General features: G+C 37.4%; 1 pseudogene; it reads right to left on the bottom strand.

The window, feature by feature from the left end:
- The window catches only part of LOC125146534 (dynein axonemal assembly factor 11-like), a 115,806-nt pseudogene extending 102,517 nt beyond the window's left edge, over positions 1 to 13,289 (bottom strand).

Below are 13,289 nucleotides of genomic sequence, written 5' to 3'. Positions count from 1 at the left end.
GGGTATCAGAATGGATGAAAAAAACAAGACCCACCTATTTGCTGTCTACAAGAGACTCATTTTAGACCTGAGGACACCTTCAGATTGAGAGTGAGGGGAGGGAGAACTATGTATCATGCCACTGGAAGCCAAAAGAAAGCTGGAGTAGCCATACTTATATCAGACAAACTAGACTTTAAATTAAAGGCTGTAACAAGAGATGAAGAAGGACATTATATAATAGTTGCAGGGTCTATCCATCAGGAAGAGCTAACAATTATAAATGTCTATTCACCGAATACCGGAGCCCCCAAATATATAAAACAATTACTCATAAACATAAGCAACCTTATTGACAAGAATGTGGTAATTGCAGGGGACTTTAACACTCCACTTACAGAAATGGATAGATCTTCTAGACACATGGTCAATAAAGAAACAAGGGCCCTGAATGATACTGGATCAGATGGACTTGACAGATATATTTAGAACTATGCATCCCAAAGCAACAGAATATACTTTCTTCTCGAGTGCACATGGAACATTCTCCAAGATAGATCATATACTGGGTCACAAAACAGCCCTTCATAAGTATACAAGAATTGAAATCATACCATGCATACTTTCAGACCACAATGCTATGAAGCTTGAAATCAACCACAGGAGAAAGTCTGGAAAACCTCCAAAAGCATGGAGGTTAAAGAACACCCTACTAAAGAATGAGTGGGTCAACCAGGCAATTAGAGAAGAAATCAAAAAATATATGGAAACAAACGAAAATGAAAATACAACAATCCAAATGCTTTGGGATGCAGCGAAGGCAGTCCTGAGAAGAAAATACATTGCAGTCCAGGCCTATCTCAAGAAACAAGAAAAATCCCAAATACAAAATCTAACAGCACACCTAAAGGAAATAGAAGCAGAGCAGCAAAGACACCCCAAACCTAGCAGAAGAAGAGAAATAATAAAGATCAGAGCAGATTAAACAATATAGAATCTAAAAAAAACTATAGAGCAGATCAACGAAACCAAGAGTTGGTATTTTGAAAAAATAAACAAAATTGACAAACCTCTAGCCAGGCTTCTCAAAAAGAAAAGGGATATGACCCAAATAGATAAAATCATGAATGAAAATGGAATTATTACAACCAATCCCTCAGAGATACAAACAATTATCAGGGAATACTATGAAATATTATATGCCAACAAATTGGACAACCTGGAAGAAATGACAAATTCCTGAACACCCACACTCTTCCAAAACTCAATCAGGAGGAAATAGAAAGCTTGAACAGACCCATAACCAGCGAGGAAATTGAATCGCTTATCAAAAATCTCCCAACAAGTAAGAGTCCAGGACCAGATGGCTTCCCAGGGGAGTTCTACCAGACGTTTAAAGCAGAGATAATACCTAGCCTTCTCAAGCTATTCCAAGAAATAGAAAGGGATGGAAAACTTCCAGACTCATTTTATGAAGCCAGTATTACTTTGATTCCTAAACCAGACAGAGACCCAGTAAAAAAAGAGAACTACAGGCCAAGATCCCTGATGAATATGGATGCAAAAATTCTCAATAAGATACTAGCAAATAGAATTCAACAGCATATAAAAAGAATTATTCACCATTATCAAGTGGGATTCATTCCTGGGGTGCAGGGCTGGTTCAACATTCGCAAATCAATCTACGTGATACATCACATTAATAAAAGAAAAGATAAGAACCATATGATCCTGTCAATCGATGCAGAAAAGGCCTTTGACAAAATCCAGCACCCTTTCTTAATAAAAACCCTTGAGAAAGTCGGGATAGAAGGAACATACTTAAACATCATAAAAGTCATTTATGAAAAGCCCACAGCTAACATCATACTCAATGGGGAAAAACTGAGAGCTTTTTCCCTGAGATCAGGAACACGACAGGGATGCCCACTCTCACCGCTGTTGTTTAACATAGTGTTGGAAGTTCTAGCATCAGCAATCAGACAACAAAAGGAAATCAAAGGCATCAAAATTGGCAAAGATGAAGTCAAGCTTTTGCTTTTTGCGGATGACATGACATTATTCATGGAAAATCCGATAGACTCCACCAAAAGTCTGCTAGAACTGATACATGAATTCAGCAAAGTTGCAGGATACAAAATCAATGTACATAAGTCAGTTGCATTCTTATACACTAACAATGAAGCAACAGAAAGACAAATAAAGAAACTGATCCCATTCACAATTGCACCAAGAAGCATAAAATACCTAGGAATAAACCTAACCAAAGATGTAACAGATCTGTATGCTGAAAAGTATAGAAAGCTTATGAAGGTAATTGAAGAAGATATAAAGAAATGGAAAGACATTCCATGCTCATGGATTGGAAGAATAAATATTGTCAAAATGTCAATGCTACCCAAAGCTATCTACACATTCAATGCAATCCCAATCAAAATTGCACCAGCATTCTTCTCGAAACTAAAACAAGCAATTCTAAAATTCATATGGAACCAAAAAAGGCCCCAAATAGCCATGTAATTTTGAAGAAGAAAACCAAAGCAGGAGGCATCACAATCCAAGACTTTAGCCTCTACTACAAAGCTGTAATCATCAAGACAGCATGGTATTGGCACAAAAACAGACACGTAGACCAGTAGAATAGAATAGAAACCCCAGAACTAGACCCACAAACGTATGGCCAACTAATCTTTGACAAAGCAGGAAAGAACATCCAATGGAAAAAAGACAGTCTCTTTAACAAATGGTGCTGGGAGAACTGGACAGCAACATGCAGAAGGTTGAAACTAGACCACTTTCTCACACCATTCACAAAAATAAATTCAAAATGGATAAAGGACCTAAATGTGAGACAGGAAACCATCAAAACCCTAGAGGAGAAAGCAGGAAAAGACCTCTCTGACCTCAGCCGTAGCAATCTCTTACTCAACACATCCCCAAAGGCAAGGGAACTAAAAGCAAAAATGAAGTACTGGGACCTTATGAAGATAATCTGCACAGCAAAGGAAACAACCAACAAAACTAAAAGGCAACCAACGAAATGGGAAAAGATATTTGCAAATGACATATTGGACAAAGGGCTAGTATCCAAAATCTATAAAGAGCTCACCAAACTCCACACCCGAAAAACAAATATCCCAGTGAAGAAACGGGCAGAAAACATGAATAGACACTTCTCTAAAGAAGACATCTGGATGGCCAACAGGCACATGAAAAGATGCTCAACGTCGCTCCTTATCAGGGAAATAGAAATCAAAACCACACTCAGATATCACCTCACGCCAGTCAGAGTGGCCAAAATGAACAAATCAGGAGACTATAGATGTTGGAGAGGATGTGGAGAAACGGGAACCCTCTTGCACTGTTGGTGGGAATGCAAATTGGTGCAGCCACTCTGGAAAACAGTATGGAGGTTCCTCAGAAAATTAAAAATAGACCTACCCTATGACCCAGCAGTAGCACTGCTAGGAATTTACCCAAGGGATGCAGGAGTACTGATGCATAGGGGCACTTGTACCCCAATGTTTATAGCAGCACTCTCAACAATAGCCAAATTATGGAAAGAGCCTAAATGTCCATTAACTGATGAATGGATAAAGAAATTGTGGTTTATATACACAATGGAGTACTACAGGGCAATGAGAAAGAACGAAATATGGCCTTTTGTAGCAACGTGGATGGAACTGGAGAGTGTGATGCTAAGTGAAATAAGCCATACAGAGCAAGACAGATACCATATGTTTTCACTCTTATGTGGATCCTGAGAAACTTAACAGAAACCCATGGGAGAGGGGAAGGAAAAAAAAAAGGAGGTTAGAGTGGGAGAGAGCCAAAGCATAAGAGACTCTTAAAAACTGAGAACAAACTGAGGGTTGATGGGGGGTGGGAGGGAGGGGAGGGTGGGTGATGGGTATTGAGGAAGGCACCTTTTGGGATGAGCACTGGGTATTGTATGGAAACCAATTTGACAATAAATTTCATATATTAAAAAAATAAGAAAGAAATAATTTAATTTCTTTGCTTTCAAAATACTGAAGTTCCTGAGCCAAAGATTTATGTCCAGTTTTCCTCATCATGGTGTTTCTCTCACTCTCTTTCTCCCTCTCTCCTTCCTTCCCTCCCTCCCCTTCTTCTCTTCCCTGCTTACTTTTCTTTCCCAAGTGACAAAGAAAGAAGAAATAGGAGTAAATTTTCAGTAGAAATTTTGTTCAAAAAAAAATCAAAGTCATATTTAATGATGGATAAAATGGGGGCGCCTGGGTGGCGCAGTCGGTTAAGCGTCCGACTTCAGCAGGTCACGATCTCGCGGTCCGAGAGTTCAAGCCCCGCGTCGGGCTCTGGGCTGATGGCTCAGAGCCTGGAGCCTGTTTTCGATTCTGTGTCTCCCTCTCTCTCTGCCCCTCCCCCGTTCATGCTCTGTCTCTCTCTGTCCCCAAAATAAATAAACGTTGAAAAAAAAAATTTAATGATGGATAAAATGTATTGTCACTTATAAAAGGGAAAAAGCTATCCATTTATAATAATAGTTATGTTGAAAATATGCTTCAATGTAAGAGACTAAAACAACTCCCCAGTGTAAACAACTATATTTGTCCTAAAATTCAAATGAGAGGTAAATATACAATGGAATCATTAACATTTCCATCTTAGTGAGCCACAATAATAACATCTTTTACTTAAATATATTCTATTTCTCTATTAAAATATGTTGTTACTTTTACATGTGCTAATTTTCATATAACTTAGTTTCCTTTTTTTTTCAATATATGAAATTTATTGTCAAATTGGTTTCCATACAACACCCAGTGCTCATCCCAAAAGGTGCCCTCCTCAATACCCATCACCCACCCTCCCCTCCCTCCCACCCCCCATCAACCCTCAGTTTGTTCTCAGTTTTTAAGAGTCTCTTATGCTTTGGCTCTCTCCCACTCTAACCTCCTTTTTTTTTTCCTTCCCCTCTCCCATGGGTTTCTGTTAAGTTTCTCAGGATCCACATAAGAGTGAAAACATATGGTATCTGTCTTGCTCTGTATGGCTTATTTCACTTAGCATCACACTCTCCAGTTCCATCCACGTTGCTACAAAGGGCCATATTTCGTTCTTTCTCATTGCCCTGTAGTACTCCATTGTGTATATAAACCACAATTTCTTTATCCATTCATCAGTTAATGGACATTTAGGCTCTTTCCATAATTTGGCTATTGTTGAGAGTGCTGCTATAAACATTGGGGTACAAGTGCCCCTATGCATCAGTACTCCTGCATCCCTTGGGTAAATTCCTAGCAGTGCTACTGCTGGGTCATAGGGTAGGTCTATTTTTAATTTTCTGAGGAACCTCCATACTGTTTTCCAGAGTGGCTGCACCAATTTGCATTCCCACCAACAGTGCAAGAGGGTTCCCGTTTCTCCACATCCTCTCCAGCATCTATCATATAACTTAGTTTCCAATGTGTTTAAACATGTTCCAACAATTAATAGACTCCTTTCCTTCCACAGGAGCTAAGATTAATAATCTGTTACAAGGGATCATTCATTTAGGAGTGACATATCTCTGTACACTGAAGAGTTAAATTTTATGAATAATTTACTTTGCATTTTATTAGTGATTTCTGATTCCATATTTTATTAACTTTCCTGGATATATATTTGCATTCCATTGAGAATGTTACCTACACATCATCCACCAACAAAAGAAATGTGAATGTTCTAGGTTAAAGGAAGAGTAGAGATCCAGTTTCAATTTCATATTCTGCATTCAAGGATGAAGCTTAGAGTTACTGGTTTTCCCCCAAGGTCACAACAAAAAGTCAAGCTAGGATGAAATTTAGAAGAAAAACAACAGGAAGGGATACTCTAAAACATGAGCCATATTTCAAAGTCATTTCAATGATAGCTACTGTCTGAATACAAGATTATCTAGATGGCATAGATGAAGTTTTGAAGAAATACTTAAGAGTAAAGTGAACTGTGGTGATCATTTCCCAATATATATGTATATGAAATCATCAAGTCACATGCCTGAAACATATATAGTTTTTAGTCAATTATATCTCAATAAAGCCAGAGATAAATTGAGAATAAAGTAGATATGATTTATATTATATCATATAAAAGGTGGGAATTATAGAATATACAAATTAAGTGATAAGATCTGGCAGTTTAAATGAATATCAAGGTATTCATTAGAAAAGTTTAATAAAATATATAGAAGTAACACCGATTAAACAACAATGGACATCAGAAGGAATATATGAAGAAGAATGGAAGAAACTAGTCATCTTTCAGAAAACTACTAAGAACTGATACTTTATTTTGGGATAGTTTCTATTATTATTTCTTTGGTAATTCCAACCCCAAATTTATTGCCTCAATTTAATTATCGGTCTCCAGGATTTATTTCCCAAATCCTATCATTTTATTTGTTTGCTTGCTTTTTCTTGTTTTTCTTATGTTGCTTGATTATTCTTTTTTGGAAAATTCTTCAACTTAATCGTTAAAAAAGTTAATGCATTTTCGAGGATGAGTAAAAGGTACACATTTTGTTTTTAGATACCGTCTTGTTTTTTGGATATACATTCTAATGTTTATACATAGTAATGCAGAAGAGGAAAAATAATATTCTCTCTATACTTTCAGGCTCATGGCTGAGAGCTCCCAGTAATAAAAGACAGATTATCAGGAGAAAAACAGAAATCTTATAATATGTATATCTCCTGTTTACATGGGAGAGACCCAGGAAACCTGAGTGCCTCCCCTAAGTGCCCCAAACCACCACCTTAAATATCATCTGCAGCTAAAAACTAAAGATGTGGGGGTAGTTATAAGAGGTTACTAGGTACAGCTCTGTAACCAAAGGTAAGGTTATTATGTAGGTTAAGCCCACTGTCTTCCCCATTGGAAAGAGTGTCTAGGTATTGTCATCCTTCTCCTCCTGATACATAGAGGGGGATACTGGTTACAGAGCTTTTCTGATGTCTGCTATTTCTTAAAAATAATCAACCTAAAATAATCCTTATGCCAAAGACACATATTTTAGGGTGGTGAATTCCATTCCCTTCACTAACTTTACTAGCATCTTCTTGTCTATATATGTATATATACATATATATATATATATATATATATATATGACACATTTTTTCTTTTTGCTCTGTGAATATAAATAGCACTTTTAAAGCCTTCTATTCCTTGCTCTATTTCAGCTTCTCCAGTTCTTATATCATTTATTAGGCTCTTTTTTTCCCCCCTACGGGCTCCAGAACCTCCTCCCCTTTACACCCTTTTCTGATTAGACTCTGGTTTGTTCTTTGATCCACCACCATGGGGCGCTAGAGGGAACTGGCCCCGAAAGCAAAGAAGAACCTGTCAATGACCCTTGGATGTCCTTTCCAGCATCACCTTCACAATGTCTCCTCATTTTAGCAAATGCAGTTTGTCCAGGTTTCCTGTTTGTTTTATATTTATTTCCTCACATATTTGACCCATCCTCATCCTGCTCCTTCCTAGAAACCAGTAGCAGCCAGACAGCATTTCCTCTTCAGAGATCTGAGTCCCAGTTCCAAGTAGCCTTTTTTCCTGAGCTCTAGAGTTAACACCTACTAAGAACAGCTCTCTTCGGTCTTCAGAGTCCTTCTTCCAAAATTCTAGGTATTCATAAACCCAACATCTTTCTTTTTACTCCAGCCCTGTGAAGTGGTCGTTGTTTCTGTTATTGGTACCTATATTACATCAGTGTTTTCTTTTGGCCATTTCAGTACTGGTAAAACCTGCATAACCCATTTTTCAGTTTCCCTTTTCCTGATATGAACCTAACTGATACTGGGTTTTTCTCTGTGGGTCTTTATTTTGGTTATCTACTAACATTCTAAGAAACTTAAGGATTAGGACTAAGTTATCTACTTGGCGCTATGTCAACTGGTGGGCTCCATCATTATTTAAAGCTTGTTCTGGGAGGGGCGCCTGGGTGGCTCAGTTGGTTAAGCCTCCGACTTCAGCTCAGGTCACGATCTCGAGGTCCGTGAGTTCGAGCCCCACGTCGGGCTCTGGGCTGATGGCTCAGAGCCTGGAGCCTGCTTCCGATTCTGTGTCTCCCTCTCTCTCTGCCCCTCCCCGTTCATGCTCTGTCTCTCTCTGTCTCAAAAATAAATAAAACGTTAAAAAAAAAAATTAAAGCTTGTTCTGGGAGGCAACCATTTCACTGGGGCACCCAATATCTTCATAAAGAGGTACTCTCTCCGATCAAGTCAGACTTCCTAGAGATAATCCTTCTCATCTTCTGCCTGACGGATACCCTCTCAGCTACTAGGTGTGCAAAGCTGAAGAAGAAAAAGATGGAACCAGTTTTTTCAACATGGAAACTCCCAGTTAACACAAACATTTCCTGATCTTTACCTCAACCTTGCCCCTCTTTGGTACCTGATACTTCTAAGTCCCATAGTAACTGGCATTCAGAGGACAATTTGACCCTTTTCTCAATTTATCTACTCTAAAAAGCTATTGACTGTGGTTTTTCTCCACTGAGGTAATGGTTATTCCACATATAATCTGTTCTCTGATAAAACCATTGTATAATACTTGCTGTATCATGCTTGTTGATGCTCTTATTTTAATTAATTTGCTATTATTTTAAATTGTTCTTTCCATTTGTAGGATCCAAAGATCCCCCTCCTCTCTCTTTTTGTAGCATCAAATGTTTGATGGTGTATGAATATAAAGGCATACCCACCTTATGACAGTGAAAACAGGAGTGTAAAATAAACAATAATTTGAAGAGCAATTTAGCAATATAAAATCTACTCCCCCAAAAAACCTTTTAAATATAATTTTTCTCTACTTTAACATAAGCAAAAATTAAAAATACACACTCATACACAGATATGCTCACTCTCATAATCTTTATAATAATAAAATGTTTACCCCAACCTAAATAGATTATATTTAAACCATATGATAAAAATATAAGCAAACATTTGAAAAATTAAAAATAAATTCTCCAAAAGTTCATATGAGGCAAAATCACTATATATGATTCCAATCTATCAAAAGCAGAATAATTAATTCTGATATATATACATATATGTATATATGGAAAATAGACTGAGCCCTAATAAAACATTTTTAAAAAATGGTAGTTGGGGCACTTGGGTGGCTCGGTCAGTTAAGCGTCCGACTTCGGCTCAGGTCATGATCTCACTGTCCGTGAGTTCGAGCCCCACGTCGGGCTCTGTGCTGACAGCTCAGAGCCTGGAGCCTGTTTCAGATTCTGTGTCTCCCTCTCTCTCTGCCCCTCCCCTGTTCATGCTCTGTCTCTCTCTGTCTCAAAAATAAATAAACGTTAAAAAACATTTTTAAAAAATGGTAGGAATGCATATAGTGTTAATTTTTTTTAAATATTCATTTTCTGTAATGTAAATTTAAAATATATATTCGTGAGTGTTATTATTAAAATATATTTTAGAAAACTAAAACCACACATTTAATTATAATGAACATACCTCCCACTGTGCTTTTCAAGTAAGATTGTTTACTCAAGAAAAGAAAAGGTTAAAAAATGCTTTAATCCTGTGGTTTCTTTTTTTTTTTTTAATTTTTTTTTCAACGTTTATTTATTTTTGGGACAGAGAGAGACAGAGCATGAATGGGGGAGGGGCAGAGAGAGAGGGAGACACAGAATCAGAAATAGGCTCCAGGCTCTGAGCCATCAGCCCAGAGCCTGACGCGGGGCTGGAACTCACGGACCGCGAGATCGTGACCTGGCTGAAGTCGGACGCTTAACCGACTGCGCCACCCAGGCGCCCCAATCCTGTAGTTTCCAACCTAACTTTTGCCTTCAACCTCTCAATGTAAAATGTTAACTTAATAATAATAATGAACAAAGTAAAATACTAAGACCCAAATAATGGTCATAATAGAGGTAGAGAGTTGCAAATAATTAACCATTTAAGCAAAGTGCATCCATTTCCTTGCTTAATTAATTCTTAACAACACAAAAGAGATGTACCATTTCTGTCCCCATTTGATTGTTCAGACAACTGCACAAGAAGTTAAGATTCTGGTCTTGAGAGAGTGCCTCTTCTCATCATGCTGCATAAGGTGCCCAATGCATGGCAACTGACAACTGCTGATTTCTACTGATCTTAACTAGTAGAAGAATTAGTTATTTCAGTGACAACATTGGAGGAAAAAACAACAACAACAGGTTTTTCAGGCATTTGCCTTTAAAATGATAACATTTGATTTGGGGGATGGTTTTTTTTTTGAATTTTTTAAATGTTTTTATTTATTTTTGAGACAGAGAGAGACAGAGCCTGAGCAGGGGAGGGGCAGAGAGAGAGGGAGACACGGAACCCAAAGCAGGCTCCAGGCTCTGAGCTGTAAGCCCAGATCCTGACACAGGGCTCAAACTCACAGACTGTGAAATCATGACCTGAGCTGAAGTCAGACACAACCAACTGAGCCACCCAGGTGCCCCAGGAATGTTTGTTACTCAGAGTTAAATGATAAAACAACATATTTAAAAGCTGTAATAAGAGGATTAAACATGAAGGGAAAAATTTACTGTCGATGAGAGCTGTTCACAAGGACCAATTATAAAGTTACTCCAGGTTTAATATTGACATTTCAAATAATCTGTTAAAGTTACAAGACAATGATAAAGAATGCTTAATTTCTAAGACAAGATTATAACATTAAATTTGTTTAGAGCTATGGTTTCAAATGTAAATATCCTTGAGAATGGCAGTATATTCCTTCTGAGGCCCAAAATGTCTGATACCAGATATTTGGTAGAAAGTAGCAGAAAGCTAGGTACTTTTTTTTTTTCAACAGTGTCTATGCATATTATATATCAACTCATTTGAGTTCAAAATTGAATACAGAACGATCCATACCCTACAAAGTTAACTGTCTGGAAAATACACACTTGCAAGGAACTCATTCCATTGTATTGTGAAAGCATTATCCTTCGACCAAGGTAGAAAATGTAGTAGAAAAACCATAAGCAAGTATACGGCTGATACTCTGGTACAAATTCACAAAGGTGTTAACATTTATGCTGACACGTGAAAAAAAAAAAAGAGTAAAAACAAGCCTGGAACACGAGATTTGGAGAAGGGTATTCACGGCAAAAGAAAGAAGGGATCCAAACATTCTAGGTATGCTCTATTTCTTTTATCTCAGAATGAAATGGTGAAGAGTCAAACTAGAAAGTTCTCCTGGGATCATAGGTCATGACAAATGTGAATGTGGATCACTGAGCACTTGAAAATAGACATCTTATAGTAAAAGAAGGAAAAGAGTACCCCAGGAGCAGAAGGATAGCACAACAATGAATTCTCTATTAAGTATCTTAATTTTGGTCATGATACTTGAAAGTCTGCATTGTGACTTTAACATATATGTTATGTATTTTTAATTGTAATGGCAAAGAATGTTTGACAGGCACATGATGACATCCTAATTCATAGGCGAAGCAAGTAATCACAGCAAGGAGACCATAGTTGTAAAAATAAAAGGAAACACAGTTTTCTCCAATGCCATTTGCCATATACCTTTTACAGAAGAAACACATGTTAGAACATGAATCTATCAAGTTGTAATGCAGTAAATAAGTATGGATTAAGCTTCAAATCACATATAATAACAAGTTTAGAATGTTGGTCTTTTATTTCAAACAGAAAAAAAAGTGAAGTTAAATAGCAAAGCTTTTGCTTTAAAAAAAATGAGTAACAACTTAAAATTGTAGTAATTGGTCTCTTACTGAATGTCACCGATATCAAAATAAGGCCTCACAAGGACATCAGGGGGGAAGAAAAAAAAAAGGAAAGAAAGAAAGAAACGGTAAAGCAATTAACTTGACTTTCTTCTCATTAAGTTCTCATAATTACATTTTCAGGATTAAGTGCATTTATGTGAGAGTCCTGCCATTTTATTTGGATAGTAAAAGTGACTTTGTTCCATCTGAAAAACATTGGACTATTCATACAGAACACTAAATTCAAATAAAAGTTTCCATGAAAATGATTAAGGAAAACACAATCCACAAATCTGTATATTTTAATGATTCATAAACATTTTATATTTTTTAATATATTAAATTGAACATACATTTACAAAACAAATAAGAATGAAAAAGTCTGGTGATTTTTTTTTTCCCCTGTCGGACAGTCTGGAATTGTGAGAGTAGTTGATGTCAGTAAAGCTGTTCAGTCATGTGATTATTTTTATTTTTATTTTTATTTTTTTAATTTTTTTTTCAACGTTTATTTATTTTTTGGGGGGACAGAGAGAGACAGAGCATGAACGGGGGAGGGGCAGAGAGAGAGGGAGACACAGAATCGGAAACAGGCTCCAGGCTCTGAGCCATCAGCCCAGAGCCTGACGCGGGGCTCGAACTCACGGACCGCGAGATCGTGACCTGGCTGAAGTCGGACGCTTAACCGACTGCGCCACCCAGGCGCCCCATTCATGTGATTAATTTTAAAGAATCATTTGATATTTGTGTGTGTGTTTGTAAATGAAAGTAAAATCAAGTAGTTGAGCACTTAACATCCAACACGATTCTATCTTAGGTTTTATTGGAAAGTATTACCATGGGGGGTCTGAAAGTACACCCTCTGAGTTTTGAAACCAGTAGAATGTAAATGAGCCTGACTGAAAACCTAGAAATAATGCATCAAGGAAATGCCACGTTCATTTCTACTGAAGCTAGTATTTGAGAACTTGAATTAAAGCTGAGAAAATGTGCTCTCCAGCAGAGAATTCCAGAATATGACTCTCTTGCTTACAGAGCCAACTTTTACGTTCATAGCAAGAAGCAGACACAACATGGGAGGCAGGAAATGGGTCAGAATTCCTCTTATGGTACAGAGTCCCACAAATGGGAGAAAAAGACAGGGCTGGGGGAAAGACCTCACACCCTTGCAAACATATGCCTTTAAACTTAATACCTTTAAAAATGAGGATGTCCAAAACATGTGTAAAGTTGACGGAAACAGGGTTTAAAGTCAGTCAGTAGGTTAACATACTTCATGAAATTGAGAACTTCATGCAAGAAGAGTTTTGGAACTCACATTCTAAAATGAGGAACACTGAAACAGTAGTTTTAGTGGTTTTCCTGCCTCTAGTTTTCCAAGCTCCACAATCCACCATCAAGAAGAGTCAGAGTTATAGTTCTAAAATATTCTGTCCCCATTTCAGCTACACAGCTCACCATCCTCCTTAAGGTAAAATCCAAATTCTCCATAAAAGTCTCCATAATTTGGTGATTCATCCATTTCTGTGAACTCCTTCTTATACTTCTTTCTATGCAT

This window comes from Prionailurus viverrinus, chromosome D1, assembly GCF_022837055.1.
Source record: "Prionailurus viverrinus isolate Anna chromosome D1, UM_Priviv_1.0, whole genome shotgun sequence".
NCBI classification, from domain to species: domain Eukaryota; kingdom Metazoa; phylum Chordata; class Mammalia; order Carnivora; family Felidae; genus Prionailurus; species Prionailurus viverrinus.
The sequence above is the reverse complement of the archived record's forward strand: the minus strand, read 5'-3'. Positions and strand labels throughout refer to the sequence as shown.